Genomic DNA, 17,534 nt, shown 5'->3' on the forward strand with positions numbered 1-17,534 from the left:
TGTACCACCATCCGGCTGCAGGAGGATGCACTGACAGGCGCTCGACAGTCCCATATCTTTTCTATATTTGCGTTGAAGTGTTTTTCTTTTACTTATTTTTTATTTGAAGCGCAACTAGCTAGGTTTGGACAATAGATTTGCTTTAAAACACTGCCATGATAATTACAACAACAAAATAAGTTATAATAGAATTTTACATAAAACAAGTTGCTCAAAACTCAGGTAACAATCGCGGCTTTGTGACGTCATAACAGATGAGCCGTGATTGGTTGTTACCTGCGTAACTGTGATGTCATTTTCAATCGACAGTGGGTGGCAAAATGGCCGCCCCCTGAGACGATAAAAGCGACTATTTTGTTGCCTAATTTATATTCCACAAACTCACTATCGCTGTATACATTAGTTTTAATCAATAAGACAATTCAGACACAATAAATTCTTTGAAATTATGTTTTAAAAATGTGCATTTGCATGTATCAATCATGGTACACTGACGGATACAGTCAAATTTGTGAGCTCTAGTGGGAAAATGAGAACTAAAGCATAAAAGCTCACCTGTTGTCAACGTGCAGACCTTGTTAAACATCTGATGTTGCCCCGGGAAACTGTGGAAGAGCATCAAGATTAAATACATGGTGTTGTTTATTGCTTGGAAAATATTGACTCGGAAATCTTCCTCTACCATCTTTCGTGTCTTCTATTGATTTTCCTGCGACACGGAAACAAATCATTCAGCGGGAACTACCGCTGTTTTTTTTTTGCTGACCTCTCATGGAAGTGAGCACCGAGTCAATGAGGTGATGCTATCTTTGATGAGAGCCAATAAAGTGGTGGCAAAAAGTTACGATCAAGTGGCCCAACAAACTATTTACGCGCATAAATGCCCCCCATAAGATTTGAGTGTCTCCAGACAAACACTGAAAAACCTGTTAACTTGTCTCGCCTTTAAGGGTTGTTCAAATAAATTACATAATCGATTCCATTGATTCTCACACACATGTAGATGTAGGAATGTCGACCCAATGCTTACTGAGCATATTATAAATGGATTACGTAATCCTGATTGAGTCCCATGTACATTAAAGACATGTTTTGCAGTACATGGTCGTTGCCACTAGAGGGCAGTGTTACTCTTAATAACTAGTGGATAATTAGTGAATACAACAATGACCAATAACCTGATTAAATTTTGGCCGAGAAATCAAAGGACATTCATTTGATAAACCTTTATATCTACAAATCTATATGGTACTGAATAAAAGTAATGCACTATAGAATATATATTGTAGTTTAGTTCAATTGGTGTCCAGCCTACTTTAAGATATAATCACAATTACATACCTTAATCCGTCAATTCTCTAATTCCCGCACTGTGTACCACATTTTATTCGGTTCTCCAACAACCACAATTTACATTAAAAACCTCAATAATGTCGCTATTAAATACTCCAAAAGGAAGAAAAAAATACTCTTTACCTACCACTAGAGGGAGCCCAAATACCATTAGCGGTTATTCTTTTCCCCCCTACTAGTGATAATTTAGTTTCACTGCACTAATCAATGTAAAACCCAATTATAAAATATCAACACAAAATATCCTTATACAAACATCCAAAGTAAACTATGTCCATTTCAAAATGTTTCTATTTCTTATGCAATTGCTTTATATACTATATATTACTTAATAGTGTTTTTGCAAAACTGTCATTTTGTCAACGGCAAATATTAGTAACACAAAACAGCACATTTTCACTTTGGCACAAATTCCTCCATAAGAACAGAACTCTATCATAAGCACAACTCACAGTTAAGTCAGTGGTTTATAATAATAAAAGTTTAAAAACTACTCACCCATTTCATTCTTCAGCTCACTGTAGCGACGCAGGTTCTCTTGTACTGCGAGGCCATGACAGAGATGAGCAACCTTGTAATAACATCCATTTTCCTCTTTGCTATAACAGGTATATTTTTCCCCACAAAAATCACAGTGCAGAGCGCTATTCAAAAAGGTCCAACAATTTCTTCATGCAGCCAAGTAAAAATATGTTCCCCTACTTTCCTCCCCCACATTGTGACCTTAAGCACTTTTTTTTTGGTTCGACATAAAAACGATTCCTTTGGTGAAGGTCTTGCATATCAGGGCGTTGGAGCAAATCGAGGCGTGAGCGACGCGCCTAGTGTCCTTGTACCTGCAGCGGCTTGGCACCGGCGGCTGTATTGTCCTCAAATAGGCCAGCGTGACAAGTTGTTCACTGGTGGCTGTAGGCGGCGGCATAAATTTGCTCGTTGTGTTCCCGCCCGCAGCCTCTCAGGCCAGGCCACGAGAAGAGAGGCTGCTGCGAGCTTTATGACAAAATGCTTCATCCCCCATTAACCTTCACAGAGTGGGTATCAGGAGGGGATTTGGGCCAGAATAAAGCGGCAGTGTGAGAAGGCGCCACCGTCCTTCATTTCTCCTCTTTCACTGGGTCATCCCTTTTAGCTGGACTCGGCCAGAAAGCCCCAGATAAGAAAATGATTGAGTATCATTGGGCCTCGGTCACAAACCAATTCATGATCCCGGCTTGCTCTGCCGAATACAAAGAAAGTCTTAAGTGATTTATTTTTCTGAGATGTGTAATCAGGAAGCAGAGTGTGCCATACAGACCTGAAATGCATTTACAGGTTGTTATTCACAAGCGAAACGGGGACACCTGGCCCATTACACCTGCAGCGAGTAAAAATGGAAGCAGAAGTGCAGTTGGTCACCCCCTTTTGCTGCTGTAACAACTTTGGAGGGGACTTCATGATGTTCGAAATGCGCCTTTGGGAATTTTCATCACCGACGTTGGACAAGAGAGAGGACCTGGCTGGCATGGTGATTGATGAGCTTCTTCCACACCAAAATCAACTAAGCGTGTCTGTGTGGGCTTTGCTTTGTCCACTAGAGGGAAAGACGCTGTGACGAAAAAAAAAAAAGCTAAAAAGCGTTGGTCGGACCAAATTGTTTTGGTATAGTCAAAAACTTAGAGTAGTTGAACTTTTTTTTTTTATGTTGGGCAAGAGGTGTACAAAATGGCACAAATTGACTAGAGGTGAAACGATTAAGAATTAATTGACAGCTAATCGGTTTCTCAGTTGTTCATGATGATGGATGAATCTTCTAGATAAGTTATTAAATTTAAAATTGTTCAAATGACGCTAATTTCACCTTCTCAAGGGTACATGTCCAATTTCTGGCGTACACTGGTCAACAGCAAAAATTAATCACAGATAATTTTGTGTGTCTGAAAATATTTTGGACAGTGATTTAAAAAAAATTCTTCCCTTCTTAATTGACCTTGAAATGTTTCATTTGTATGTTCTTTAAAAACAACAGAGCCACTGTTAAAACAAGTCTGGCTTCCTCATCTGAAACTCTCCATGTGGCGCCGGTGGCACGGGAGCGGCTCATCTGTCGACCTGCCATCTCATCGACTCTCTTCATTAAAGTCGAGCGCTGTCCATTAGGTGCCCTAATCCTCCTCAGTCGGCGCAACACACGCGACCTTGAGGTGGAACTCTGCAAACAGCTCCCGAGCTCTCACTCCGGCGTAATAAATGTCAGTTGTTGGGCAGCGGTATTTACAGTGGCCTATTTTCCTGCGATGTCGTCAGAACACGGTACGAGTTTCTCGCCGTCTCTTACGGCGAGCAATCATTTCTATCTCGTCGCTTAATTGAGCCGGATGTACGTTAACGATTTCACTTGTAGAGGGGGGTGGGGGGTTCATCAAGATTCAAACAGGCGTCTGTTCTTTTGTGTCTGCTGACGCCTGGCAGCGGAAAACCATTAGCGGCCCCATTTGTTGGCGACGGACAGTGCTGACCTTTCCGATTGGCATGTCCTCTTAGGAGTGACAGCTTTTTCTTCTCGTCAGACCGAGAAGTGATCTGTCCTTCGATGTGCGCATATTTTGCATATTTGAGCGACGTACTGCGCGCACGTGCCGTGCCGATTTTGACTTTGGGGAGTTGCGATGTCACGTGTTAATGGTGTCGCGTTTCAAAAATGATGAGCTCGCTCACTTCCATGCAATGTGATAATTAATGAGCTGTAAAACCTGAAAGGGATCCAACACAATGGGTGCTATTTTCACATGACAATTGTTGTCATGCCAAGTCACTGTAGCAACATGAGGAAAAGGGAGAAAGTAGGAAGCAATGCGGAATCAAAATGGAACTCGTTCAGTAAACACCTCTCTGACTGTCTCACTTAAAATTATTATTTTAAAAATTTCCACGTCATGCATTTAGCCAAGTTAAAATTCAAATTATTCATCAAAAGTGGTGTTTTCCTCCATTCAGCCATCTTGGAGCTTATCCGCTCATTTTTTCTTCTCTAAGCACAAGCCCCGCCCAATCCAAGAAAGCGACCGGGTCCTCACATTGTGACATCATAATGTGAGGAGGCACCGCCCCTTTTGTACCACCTCTGCAGACTAAGCACACGCCGGTTTCTTAGAACAGCTGTCCTTGTTTCTCAACTTATGTAAATTGTTTATTGAAGAGTTGCCAGTTTCCCTTGCAAGCACCGCGTAAGTGTTTTTAAGCATCGACTTTGATTAGATAGATGTTGATATCTAGTTTCTGTCTATGTGTGTGTGAGTATTGCAGATCGTATGGTTCTTTTCCCCTGAGGGGACAAGAATGCAATGTACATTTTGGCTTCGGTTCAGTCAAGTTTCCCCCTCAGCGCTTAAAGGTTATTTTCAATGTTGGAGCAAGAACTCCATTGATTTGGAAAGATATCCAATCCGAAATGTTTGAGCTATCTAGGGCCAGACATAATCCCGTATCATTCATTTTATTTCCTATCAACAACCAGTCCCTATCTCGCTTTTTCCCGCCACCCATGTACAGATACGCATGGTTCTGTTGTATGAGGCAGCTGACAAGTACAATTTAAAACACATTGAAAAGGCCTTGATGAAATGTGAGCTCACTTTTTCTTTCCCCGCCCGCAACAAAAGGGAGGAATTCAATTTTGAGTCCGCCGTAGAGAGGGATTCATCTTTTGACTGATGTTCCGAAGAGAATGTTGTCGGCCGCGCCGCGTGATGTGAGGTCAGGTGGTCAATCAGCTTCTGCCGCATCATTGTCGGGAGTTTCCGCAGCTCAAATTCGTCAAAAAAACTAATGTTCCTGATTCACACATACAGTAGAAAACAGACTTCCATTTCTTAAAAAAAGAGCATGAACGAGTCTAAACTTGTCCGTTGTTAATGATGAGGTGGAGATCTGGGAAGTGGAGAAAGATCTGTTGTCATATCAGCAGGGGAAGAAAAATCTGTCCCCAATAAACTACGACGACGCCCGTGCAAGTTATTTCCAGTCCTGTGGCCGTCAACGTGGGGATAAAACGAGATTAGTCAAAATGACTGCTAAGTGGAAAGGTAGCGCGGGAGGGGTACGGGAGCTTTCTTGTTATCTGCTCGCTTGCCAATTAGGAAGCCGGGGACTGTCCGCGAGTGAAGCGAAAAAGGGACGTAATCGCCTCATCCATCAGCCAGCTTGTCGGTGAACGGCCGAATCCCATTACATGTGCGGTTCGAGTGGATGTAAGCGTCGCGCGGCGGCCACATGTTTACCCTTCGGCCTGGCCGCGATCGGCCGGACGAGCTTGAACAAAAGCTGGCGGATGATGATTTGAATGCGGGATTCGCGTGGTAAAAGACAAACGTTTGATGGCGCGCCGATGGCAGGTAACTCGACCTGCTGTTATCTGGCTGCGGATGAAAGAGTTTGAACTGCGACACATGCAGCTCTCTGTTTTTTTTATGTGCAGCATTATTTGAAGTGCCTGCTAAATAAACATGAATTAAATATGGCAGGAGTCGGTTTGCGTGTCATGCGCTGCGTTCCAATTTGATCACATCTTGGGTAATCGAGGAAAGTAGCAGAACTGTTTAGCGTTTTATCATACGCGCAAATTTTAATGTTATAGTCCATTTTTAACAAGACCGGGTATGAGACCGGCTTGTCCAAAAAATCCAGAGCTGAAAGAAATGTGTCGTGACCCGCCGTGTCAGCACTTCATCTATAAATCATGACCGACGTGTGCAGCCACTGTCTAAAATGGATCCAAAGAGCAAAGCTCTAAGGTTTAAGTAGGTAAACAAGATGGAGGATTTGACCCAGACCCATCCTGCGTCTTGCTACCTGGCGCAGTGACAGACTTGTGGGAAGATGAATTGGAGTCATTTTAAGCAATAAGGAACTCAACTTCCAATTGGTAACGTCATGTCGTTCTTTCATTCAAACCACAAACGAGTCTAAATTGAATCGACGGCAAAAGTAGTGCACTCCAAGTTGCCTCATTTGCTTCAGGACAACAAATCAACAATCATTTCCACCAAATTCCTCATGATCAATTGAAGCATGACCATGCCCACGGTGACTTTCCACCAATTCCCACCTAAATTCTCGTCAAATTCCGTTATTACAGTCAAAGCTCAGGTGAGAGGATGATTGGAATCACACAGCCCAAAGGGGCTTCGAAAAGAAAGCCGAGATTCATCTGGAGGGCGAAACTGTGGGAAAGAGCAAAAGTAATAAAAGAGATGGGCGTGCCCGAAAAATCCCACAGAGTGACGAGACAAAGAGCAGTGGCAAAACAATCATGGATGAAAACAGAAATACTCAAATAGTAATGGCATAAGGTGAAAACAGGTCAGACTGTGTCTTGACGATATCAACTGAGGCTACATTTCAAAATATTTGGTTTGGCTGGAATTGCGATTACAACAAAAATATATCTACTAAGATTGAGCAGAGACTGGAAAGCGACATAGTCCGATTTCCAAGAGGTGGGCGGATTGATGGAAAAGTGCTGACGGGGGAAAAACCCAATGAGACAGATGGAAGTAATAATCACGAGGGTGCAGACGGAACACAATGGAAGGAAAAAAAACAGTAAACAAGAAGAGCGATGACCTTTGACCATCTAGACCGGGCAATCAGCCGGGCGGGCTCTTGCTCGGCCGGGCAAATGGGATGATTGGAAGGAGAACAGTTGAAAATGGCAACTGACGAGATATTTACTTAGTGACCGGAACTTGGACCAGATCTACTTGTGCTATGTCCTTTAAAAATCAATAAAAGTGTCGTTTTTTTAACTAAAAGTTTGGTTGACATGTTGACAGTCCTTTCAATCGCGAAAAATGTTGGGACAGAGGTCAAAGGTGTCCTGCTCTTAAAAGTATCCAGTGCTGAAAATTTCTTTGAAAGACTCCGACTTGGAATTGTTTTATGCTTCCTATTAAGCTTTTTAATCATTCAGCTTGGCTCGACAGAGGTCATAAAGTTAATAGTAAAAAGAAGCTGCGGCTATCATCGTTCACCCGCACGGTTTGAAGTCTATCTCTGCCCAAGTCTGATTAAAGCTCCGCGGCTCACTGCCGCCGCCTCTAAATACAACTATAAACACATTTTTAATTGCTAATGCCTCAAGTGTGACCGGTGTCTAAAGTTCGATTCCCCACGTGGCTACGTGTCACTCATGTCATCCAACAGATGGTGAAATCCTTAGTGAGGCTTATTAAAACTTCAAATAGCGCTGAAGATTGTTTTCACACTTTATTTCCACTATCGCCGATTCATTTTCGATTCCAATGGATTCTGTGGAAACGTTTAACAATAGTTTTTTTTTTTTTTTTTTTAAATCTGCTGCAACATGCTGCAAGGTCCCGATGTTTAAATCTGCCAAGCTGTCTGGCGTGGTGATATAAAAGAGCAGTTTATCCGAGTGAAAAACGATGCAATATGCACAGAGGTCTGCCACGAGCACTACTAAGGCCACTGTCAAGCGTTGTCAAGCTCTGCTGCAATTCTTGTCAGCCTTAAAGAGTAGACCAAATAAGTGTCCTGCCATGTTTCCACATGGTTGGCATTCTTACACAATAAAACCACTGCCGCCTCGATTTGAAAAAAATGTGTTTCAATAAGCAACAGGTCATTTTAAAGGCAAACTAGAATTTGGGCACGTAATTATCCAAACTTCTGCTACATGATTTAGATTTTATATATGTATAAAAAAAAAAACAAAAAAAGCAAATTGAAATGAGAGCATGATAATTAATCCTCTCTGGATATTGCCCATAAAATAATAATGACCATCTTCAGAATGTCTCAGACGTTTCCCCGTGTCTTTCGAGGTCTGCAGATTTTTCTCCGCTCTCTCTCACACGGTAACGATTGGCCCTCGGTGGTGGATAATCGATGCGTAATTATTTTCTCAATGTGGGAAGAGGATGAATATGCAAAGACCAAGCGGCAACGAGCGGCTCGATCTGTCTATTGAGTTTTAATCAAGCCGATGAAATACTCTTTTGCGCCCATTTCCGCGTTTGAATTAATCAATTGCGTAAAGAGATCGGAGGCTCTCTGACATCATGGTACATAACTGACTTGTTTTAAGAGTTAAACATTTGGAAGCCAGTTAGCTTGGACTTGAATACGACAAATACAGATTTTTACACTTTTTTTTTTTTTGGTTCCTCCTATCTGGAAATGCCTTCCTCCCTGCTGTGATCAACTGTGACTATATAAACACGAGTCGGTCTGCTTGGAAATCTTTTTCTGCTGCATCATTATTGAAACAGCCTTCAGGGCTTATTGTTTCAGTTCCGAAAAATTGGGTTGGGGGAAGTCGGTGAAACACGTAGCAACATGCTCAGCGTCTTTTAAATAAAAGCCAATATTCCCTTTTAAATGGGCACAGTGTGGAATTTGTTTTAGAGCTGTAATATTGCTTCGGGAAAGCCCCTAGTTTATTTATGCCGCACGTATACGCTAGTATTATTACAGCGCTGGCGTACTGATTCTCACAGCCCCTCACCCACATCGAATGAGCTGACAGAACATAACAAGTGAGCGTCATAACCTCGGCTGTGGTTTTTGTAAAGCTTTCTATGTTTCATGACATCATTATCCGTAGGGCCATTACGAGTATGCTGGAGATGTTTTGTTTTGAAATGTGTGGACGGAGTAAGAGCAGAGGGTAAGCTCGAGTGACTCATAGGTGGATGTACCGATTGACCCGGCTGACACTTTTGGTCAAAACAGAATCGGAGTGCATGATATGTAAGTGTCGTTCCAGTCAGCCACCGGGGCTGCATGAAAATGGCGTTGTAAGTGCTGTCTGGAAGGACGACTGGTGGGTGAGGATTTAGAGGCACGGAGTTACTGCTTCTCAGGAGACTTGCGAGTTCAGGAGGTGTTCAAATTGCAGGGCTGGAGTGGAGGAGGTTGTGACCTTTTGCCGTTTATTTACTCACAAACATTTTCATCACAGGAAGCATATCATTTCCCCAGTGAGAAGTGCTCGGATGAAGACGACTATCTCTGAAACTGACCTTTTGCTTCAACTGACAATCGCATGCAAAAAAAAAAAAGATATTCCCTTCATAATAGCCCAGAGACAAGATGTATTAAGAGAGTCTGGTGTTTAAATTTAAATCTGTATCTTCCCCAGTGAGTCTTTCCCTCCACATTTTGTAGTATTCAATGATTCTTAACAGGGCTCAGTTGTTCCACGTAAAATCACCAGTGAAATTTGTGAATAGCTCACCAGGGAACGTTCAGTGTCTCTCAGTTTGATTTTCATATAAAGTTCTACTGTTCAGTTCCGTTTCTTTTTCGGAATTATTGACAGTGGAGGGGTTACGGAAAGTGTACATTGGGCCATTTTAAAATTTAGTAGGAACGCAAATTACAATACAAATGATCATAAACTTCTTTCTCTTTGAGAACATCTCAAAAGTTTTCAAAAATGTAAAGCAATTATTCTATTTTCTATTGTGTCAGTCGATGGGGTGCATTGAAACGGATGGGAAGACGGCACAACACGTACGAAAAAAAAATCTATTGTGTGCTTGAATGCTTTGCTCAAGGGCACCTCTGTGTAAAATGTGTAAAACAAAGTTCACAAGCCAAAGCTTGATCGCTCTACTCGCTCGCATTCCTTTGCCAGTTGGGGGAATTGGATTGGCGGCCCCTTGGGCAACAAGTTGCAACTACTGGCCCGCAAAAACAAATTGAATGGACTTTGTTTGCGCACCATATTGCATACAGTAGATGACTCCATATATTACTTTTTGATGGCTGCTGAGGTCTTAAACACAAAACGTATGACATGATGAAGTCGTGGTAGCGATCGACTGCAGCTCGACGGGAATCAATATAGAGCGACCACTAAATAACTAGTCGGGCTCAGTGAAGCATCGAGTGACGCTTTGCGGCGGAGCAGCTACTGTAGTTAAAAAAATAAAATCTGCATTGCTTTGCAACATTTCATCGCGTGGCAGCCAGCAATATAAAGTTTATTAGGCTTACATTCGAGATATGAACAGGCCCAATACAAGAACTGAAGCAAGAAGAATAAAGCTTCTTTTTGATTGAATGTTACTGTGAGGTGTTCCAAAAATTACAGTTGATATACAAAGAAAAAGTTAAATGAAATACTTCAGTAGTATTGATTAATCATTAATTGTTTTATAGATCAATCAAAGTTGGCTTATCACCTCATCGTCAACTATAAAAATATGAAAAAAGTATTTTTTGCACTTTACGGGTTCAGACTCGTTTAACCTCTAGAAAAGGACCCCATCATCCAAGTGGCTTTGCCTTAAATAAAGTGCTCAAACCAAATAGGATTAATATTATGGAGGTTGTGTAATTATCCCACCCATAGTGGAGCTGCTGAATCACCATTAAGTCGTGTGTGGGGTCTATTTTGAAAAAGTTGAGTCAGGGATATGCCACGGTGAAAAATTTAAATCACTGGTCATGCAAAGAACAATGTAATTGGATTAGGCAGATATAAACGCAAAAAGTATTAGTTCATGAAATTACAGCCTGTAATGAGATGGAATCCAAATGATCTCGTGCTAATGAATGACAGTCAAAGTCTAATTACAAAAACATGCATGTCAGCATATCATCGCACGTCAAAGTATCAGTACTATAATTTTTTTTAACATGGCGAGAGACAGATGTGTGTTGAAAGACAAAAAAAGGACAGATTGTCGGTATAATACCAATTCTTTATTGATATTGTCTTAATTAAAAGTTTGCCGCACATAACGTGACACCTCGCGTTCAGCCGCGGGGGACAAAGTGGCCAACAATAAAAGAAGATGAGTTTGGGATTTTTGGATAAGTCACCGAGGATCAGCCCCCATTATATGAGCTATTGCATTAGAAACCCTCATCAGCATAACAGGGATTTCCGGGCAAGACGACGGTCTCTCGAGAGAAAAGAAAAATTCCCTTTTTAATACTTCGGTGCGATGCCGCTGTCACTTATCGGCTTGGGCAAATAAAGGCTTTTTTTTTTCCCCATTCACGGGCTTTACGCTAGTTTTATCTTTGAACGAGGCGTCCCTGGCAGAGAGAGTCATCCTTTAAGTGGCTATTATGAACATTTTGTGAAGTTAAAAAATGACAATGCGCAACGCTGCCTGTGGTGAAGAGACTACAGGGAATTATCAGTAGCTCTCCTCAGACATTGAGTGGGTTTTAGCCTCCTGTACGACGGCGGAGAGGCGCTTCCAACTATTTCGTTTGAAGTCGGAGGAAGCGAAGAAAAAAAAAAACATCTCAGGTTCTCAACACCAAGGATCATTTGTGGCGAATGACGCGGCTAATGTTGAGCTTGTGGTGGTAAACCTTGATCTGGTTGGCGTTTCCACCATGATGGCCAGATGGCGTCAGCTGAAGAGGAACGCGGCAAAGTAAACAAAAGCGAAAGATGGAGGATAGCCAGATTTTTGTGTTCTCTCTTTTTGGCATGTGGCTATTTATTACAAAGCGGCGACAAGCTTATTTTGTGAGGGGAAATGTGTTTTTTGGTTTCGTTTTGGCCTACCAATCAGTGGACTGCAGCATGTCTACCACCATCCGTTGACTGAGTCAAGCATTGTCCATCAGTATTCTGGCTCTGGTGCGTGTTTTGCCTGAGGGCTCGGATGATAGCGTTCACACTGAACCAAACAAAGCAAAATAGAAGAGTAATTGCACCAGGGGTGGAAATAGTCCTTGGAGGGAGTGAGGGGGAGCTAAATTCACTAAAGCCGTAATTATACACATTTCTTGAAATACTGTCATTTTAATTTTGGTTTAATTTGGACTAAAAGCGAGTATGTAATTGAGGCCACTTTTAAAAAAAAATGATCTGAAATCTCAAATGCTACAGGCATTATTATCAAACAAGTGAGTCATTAACACTTTAACTGATTTTATTCAGCATGTAATATTTTTATGCATCATATTTTTATGACTTACCTTTTTTTCTATTCCATCTCTCTGGTTCATCTCCTCTAATTTGATTGTACTTCTATATTTCTGGAATAAAATCTATCTTTGTTGGCGGGCAAAGGACAAAAAATACCAAATCAATGACCCAATCAATAATAACGAAGAAGTTGCAATATAAGTCCTTTGGATGTCAATCGGAATGCGGCGGAATTCCAATAAAAAGTAATTGAATGGAATGGGAGCAAAACATAGAGGTGGGAGTGTACTTCCTGAATGCTAAAGACGGTTAATAGCGTTGCTGTTAAAAGGATTGATGCACACACACCCCTCAGCGGAGATTTTCCAAAACATATAAGCACCGCAGTGGAAGTGCCTCCCCCTTCCTTCCTCCGTCAGCCTCTATATATGCTTTATTGATCAGCCCGCTGTTACTCGGCTGGCGAGTCGTACTTGGATGTCAATGCCTTGGCCAGACAGTCGAACAACACAAGGCAGCTAGAGGGTGGCTTTGTTCCGTTATCATTAATTAAAATGGAATCCACCATAAAAAAATGAGCTAGCTCATTCTGGGCATGGATGAGGTTGTCCTTGTGAGGAGTGGGAGTATAATAAGAACAAAGGACGGTTCTACCTGAATATTTTACCGTGGTATTTTAGAGCAAGCGGTGATACTGAGAGACCTTGCAGGGTTGAAGTGAACCGCATCTTAGTAAGCGGAAAATGGCAATTAAGTATTGGTCGGGGTGTCGATGAGAGGAAATCGACGTGTTCACGGTTAAGAGATGTTGCTTCGGAGCCAGTAAAAACAACAAATCCAAAAAGTCTAAGACTGAACATGTCTCCCCATTTTCAAGACAATTACATGTTAACCAAAGTCTAATGAAACTAAGACAAAGGGGAACTTACCCATTTGAAGACCCTTGGTAGACACAATAGGTCAGTGTTTGCTGAGAGATACTGACCTGAAATGAGTCAAAAAGAAACAGAACTATTAAAATAAATAAAATAATAAAAAAATCGATGCAAAAATAGAAAAGACTTGCGTCTACTAGGACCCGCCAATTCATCAGAGTTTTCTCCAAATAATCATAACGGCCCATCGTGTTTTCTTTTTAATCCCAATGTATTCTTAATTTCACATGAAACGCTAAATGCTGTTGAGTGTCAGAGTCGATCGGAATGATGTCTCCCTCGGAGGCTCGAGGGAATGTCCTCCGAAGAAAGCACGACATGAAACTAATTCCTTGCAACCTGTTCCTCTGAGCGACATCAAGTCCTTCCAGATATGTCGGTAGGGGAGTGAGTGAGGGCGAGAGAAATCACGAGGACTAACTGACGCACGACGAGACCAACCGCGGTCATTCAGATGCGGCGGCAAGATACAGCAGGTGGGGCTTTATTGAGCCGCTGACAGGTAAAGCGATCACAGCCGAGTGAAAGTGCAGTCGTAGATACGCTTCTAACTGGCTCCGCAGAGAGAGGAATAAGAGTTGCAGAGCCCGGGATGAAAAAGCACTTGCTGCTCCACGGTGAGCTCTTCAGCTGTATTGTGATCCACACTGCAAAAGCAAAGAAGAGCTTTTTCTTTGAACAAACAGTCAATGCCTGAAGCCCCCCGAGCAAAATGTCTGGTAATGGCAGGGAAAATGGTTTGCTATTCCGCGTTGGCTGAGGATGTAATCACATGACGCAAAACATCTTTATATCTCTCTGGCTTTGTGTTCCTTTTGCTTTTATAGCAGGACATTATGGAGGATGCCCACTTTTCATATGTTGTGAAACATTTATGTTGCACTTCAAGAAAGATAAAGCTTCCCAAGCAACGGCTGGGACTTAAAGGTGTCTTTTTTTTTCCCCCAGTCAGCACTAGCGTGATTGATAAGCGAGTTATTATATTTGTCCTCCTGTGAGAAAACGATTTTGTATGGATCCTGTGAATTATCGCTAAAAAAACCACGTTTTATGGCATCCACCAGGGGTCTATTACAAGTACCCTGTTGCTTCAGGCTGTCACTTTTGCGGCATCATATTCCTGTGAAGAGACTTCTTTAGGTGAAATCATTTTATTGTTTCAATAGCTCACATCGAATCAAATCCATTTGCACATATTCTGCCAACACATCCAGCCCATTGATCAATAGCAGGGATGATACACGACTGTTGAGATGTTTATATTTTCCAATACAATCCTAACGCCAAACCTAATGTTTTATTTAACGGTCACGTTGGTCCACAAAAGATAAAACCAGACATGAAACTATGCTAAATGAAATGTACAAGAATGAATTCATAGCTTGGTAATTGCAGACTTAGCAAAGTATTTTGCAGGATGCAGGAGGGCCGGGTTCAGTAAAAGGACAGGAGGTAGGCAATAATGGACATGTTTGCAAAAGTAAATAAGTAATAAAGAAGCCGCATCCACGAGTATACACCCCCCACCCCTCCCAATTAGTATTCACACCCAGTCGTTCACGAGCTGCAAGGATCATTTTGAATCAGTGGACAGTAATGCACCAAAATGTGCGGACATACCGCCTCCCCCCCCTCCACTCCACCCCCTCCCTCCCCCATAAAAGCATCAAGAGTCAGAGTGAAGATGGCTGGGCTCGGTGCTGCAATTGCTAGGTGAGGTAAACACCGTTTGGGTCGCAGGCGGCATGTGAAATCAGGATACATGATTGTCGCGGGCGAGCAGAATTAGTATTGCACGAAGCACAGAGCTGCCGTATAAACAATTGCAAGGTATCAGAGGACTCCTTCAAAACGGCCTTTACAGACAAAACTCAACGTAAATTGTGAATTATTATCTTTTGTCTTCCATTTCAGAGACTATGCATCATTGTCAGAAAGGTTGCTGCGACTATTCCAGTAATACAGAGGGCAAAACTCGGAAATGTGCAATTTACAGTGGAAGTAGAACGTAGCCAAGTATCAGAGTTCACCTCGGAAGGCTTTACTTTTCCTCGTTTGTCTCTCTTCGTCCATATGCTTTTCGCGATAACCGCCACGATTCGTTATCGAGAAACAGATGCTAATTGGGCGTTTGCTCGTGTTTGATTGACACGTCGCCTAATTTGCTGAATTCAAATATAGCTGGGAAAAAGCAGGAATTGAGCAATTTGTAGAGTTAAAATGCAGGCCAGTGTGTACAAATAAATCAAAAATCAATACAGAAATAATGCAGGTATTAGAAAAGTGACAATACACCACAAGTTCTTCACTAGAAGTACAATTTTCCACTCGAGTCTCATGAGAACATTTTCTCCATGCAGATTAATCCCTATAAGGTGCGGGACCAAAATATGAAGACAGTGCCAAGTTCTGAATATGCATTTACAAACAAAATTTCCATTAATTATGACCAGCTGGCTTGGGAATACTTCCCGTTGAGACGTAGGCGATGCCAAGAAAATAATCATTTGAATACATCTATGGCTGTTGAACGTAAAGGGTAAATATCAATTGTGATTCCCATGACGGCTAGGAAAGGAAAATAATAAATGATTCAAGTAAAAGGAGGTAAAAACCAAAAGATTTGCCACGGCCAGCACACATGAGATCAAATACGGCGTTATGATATTTCAGCAGAGACTCGCTTGGGCCGAGTTTTTAATAATGGCCGACTATTAGCCGCAGAGCGCTGTAGCGCTGCACATTTCCCTCGAGGCTATTCTGCGCATCGACCCCGAGCGCTGACTTATTCCACTCGCTAACCGTTTAATACGCAGCGCTGACTTGCGTTTCATCATATGATGTAACAACTTCGAGATTCAACGTGGTAATAGAAGCAGATGTTTACATCCGATCCGGTTAGTCGTAATTATTGCGTCGCAGCGGAAGACATTTCATACTCGGGACCGACAAATCTGAAATTTCCAACACAACTAATTTAAGTGGTTACGAAGAGCAGCGGAATTTTCCAATTTATGCATCTTGAGTTATTTTAGTTTAGTTATTGACTTCACATTTCAGTATTAGCTGGCAGACCACCTAAAGCATTCCGACGCACTGTAATCTCAAATGGAGCACCAACTCGAACCCGGACAGGGTTGAAATAATGATTTTTTTTTTTCTTTTTCAGAAGCGGCAGTCTAACTTCAAAGTGTCTGTATTGATTGATATTTTACAGAAAATAAATTTCCTTTTTTTTTTTTTTTATGATTTCATTTGTTGTACTCACGCCTGGGGTTCCAAAGTGAAAGTGGTGATTTAAGCCGGTTAAATATTTTGCAAGTTGGTCGACTTTGCGATCACGGTAATGTTTATCAATACTGAAATATTAAGTCACTCTAGATGGAACATTGAGATGAGCGTGAAGGTTTTTAGAATTCACCATAATTCAACTGAGCATCTGGTCATTTTTCTACCCTTTCCACAGAGGCAGATGTGCTTGACAGCTGATTATTTTTTGGATCTATAATAACATTTTGGAAAATAAAAGCTTTGGACGGACCAACAGCACCCGGGCCTTCAATGTCATCCAAAAAGCAATCCACCCGGCCAACGCTTACCTTCAAACTAAATCTGCATCTGTTTTCATTTACACTTAATGCTTTTCCAAAATAGGCTCGCCACACTTTGAAGAACCGTAAGTGTCTCCTTTTTCCCCACTTTTGGTGTGAAATTCACACGTTTGCCTCTGAGCCTTCCTGCTCAAAACAATTAAAAGAAGGCATGGAAATAAAGAATGACTGAACAAAACAATTGAATTTCTCACGCAGCTTTATCAATGCTTAAATATATGCAAAAGCTATTTAAATCAAGACCACATGAATAGATTTTGTTATTAGTGCCGACGGGCAGGACACAACAATCTTCAAAGAGTGATTTCCTACTTGAATTGCTGGACCTTGATATCAATTAAAAGGCGAGCAATTTGGCATGCGCGCATCCATCAATGTCTAACTGCTCGGGTCATTTTTCTAGCATCCCTATTGATTCATTTTTTCCCCAGCACTTTTATTACATTAAAAAACAATACGAAAATCATCAATTCTTTTCGGGAGCATTTATCAAATTAGTGTCAAGATTTGGTGAACGCTAAATACTTTTTCTTTTGCAGTCGGATATTCTGTCTGACGGGATGGAAGGAGATAAACTGTTTGAGTCGTGCTTACAATGAAAACAACTTTTTTTTTTTTTTAAAGCTAAAATGCCAATTTACTGCAAGCGTCCTCATCAGCTAGCTTTGACTGAATTATTCTCAAACAAAACCATTTGGCTGCTTTCCTAGATACCTGTCTCCAAAGAAATGGCTC

The 17,534-nt window shown here is 41.6% G+C and overlaps 1 protein-coding gene across 4 annotated transcripts in view; it reads right to left on the minus strand.

The window, feature by feature from the left end:
* The window catches only part of LOC125978539 (receptor-type tyrosine-protein phosphatase epsilon), a 36,481-nt gene that overhangs the window by 17,099 nt on the left and 1,848 nt on the right, over positions 1-17,534 (minus strand). For all 4 annotated transcript variants that reach the window (XM_049735957.2, XM_049735952.2, XM_049735953.2 and 1 more), the window contains exons 3-5: positions 13,183-13,238; positions 1,852-1,896; positions 556-605 (exon numbers count right to left, since the gene is read on the minus strand). The gene's annotated coding sequence lies outside the window, so the exon portion shown is untranslated. The remainder of the gene's footprint in view (positions 1-555; positions 606-1,851; positions 1,897-13,182; positions 13,239-17,534) is intronic.

Source organism: Syngnathus scovelli, chromosome 12 (assembly GCF_024217435.2).
Source record: "Syngnathus scovelli strain Florida chromosome 12, RoL_Ssco_1.2, whole genome shotgun sequence".
In the NCBI taxonomy this organism is placed as follows: domain Eukaryota; kingdom Metazoa; phylum Chordata; class Actinopteri; order Syngnathiformes; family Syngnathidae; genus Syngnathus; species Syngnathus scovelli.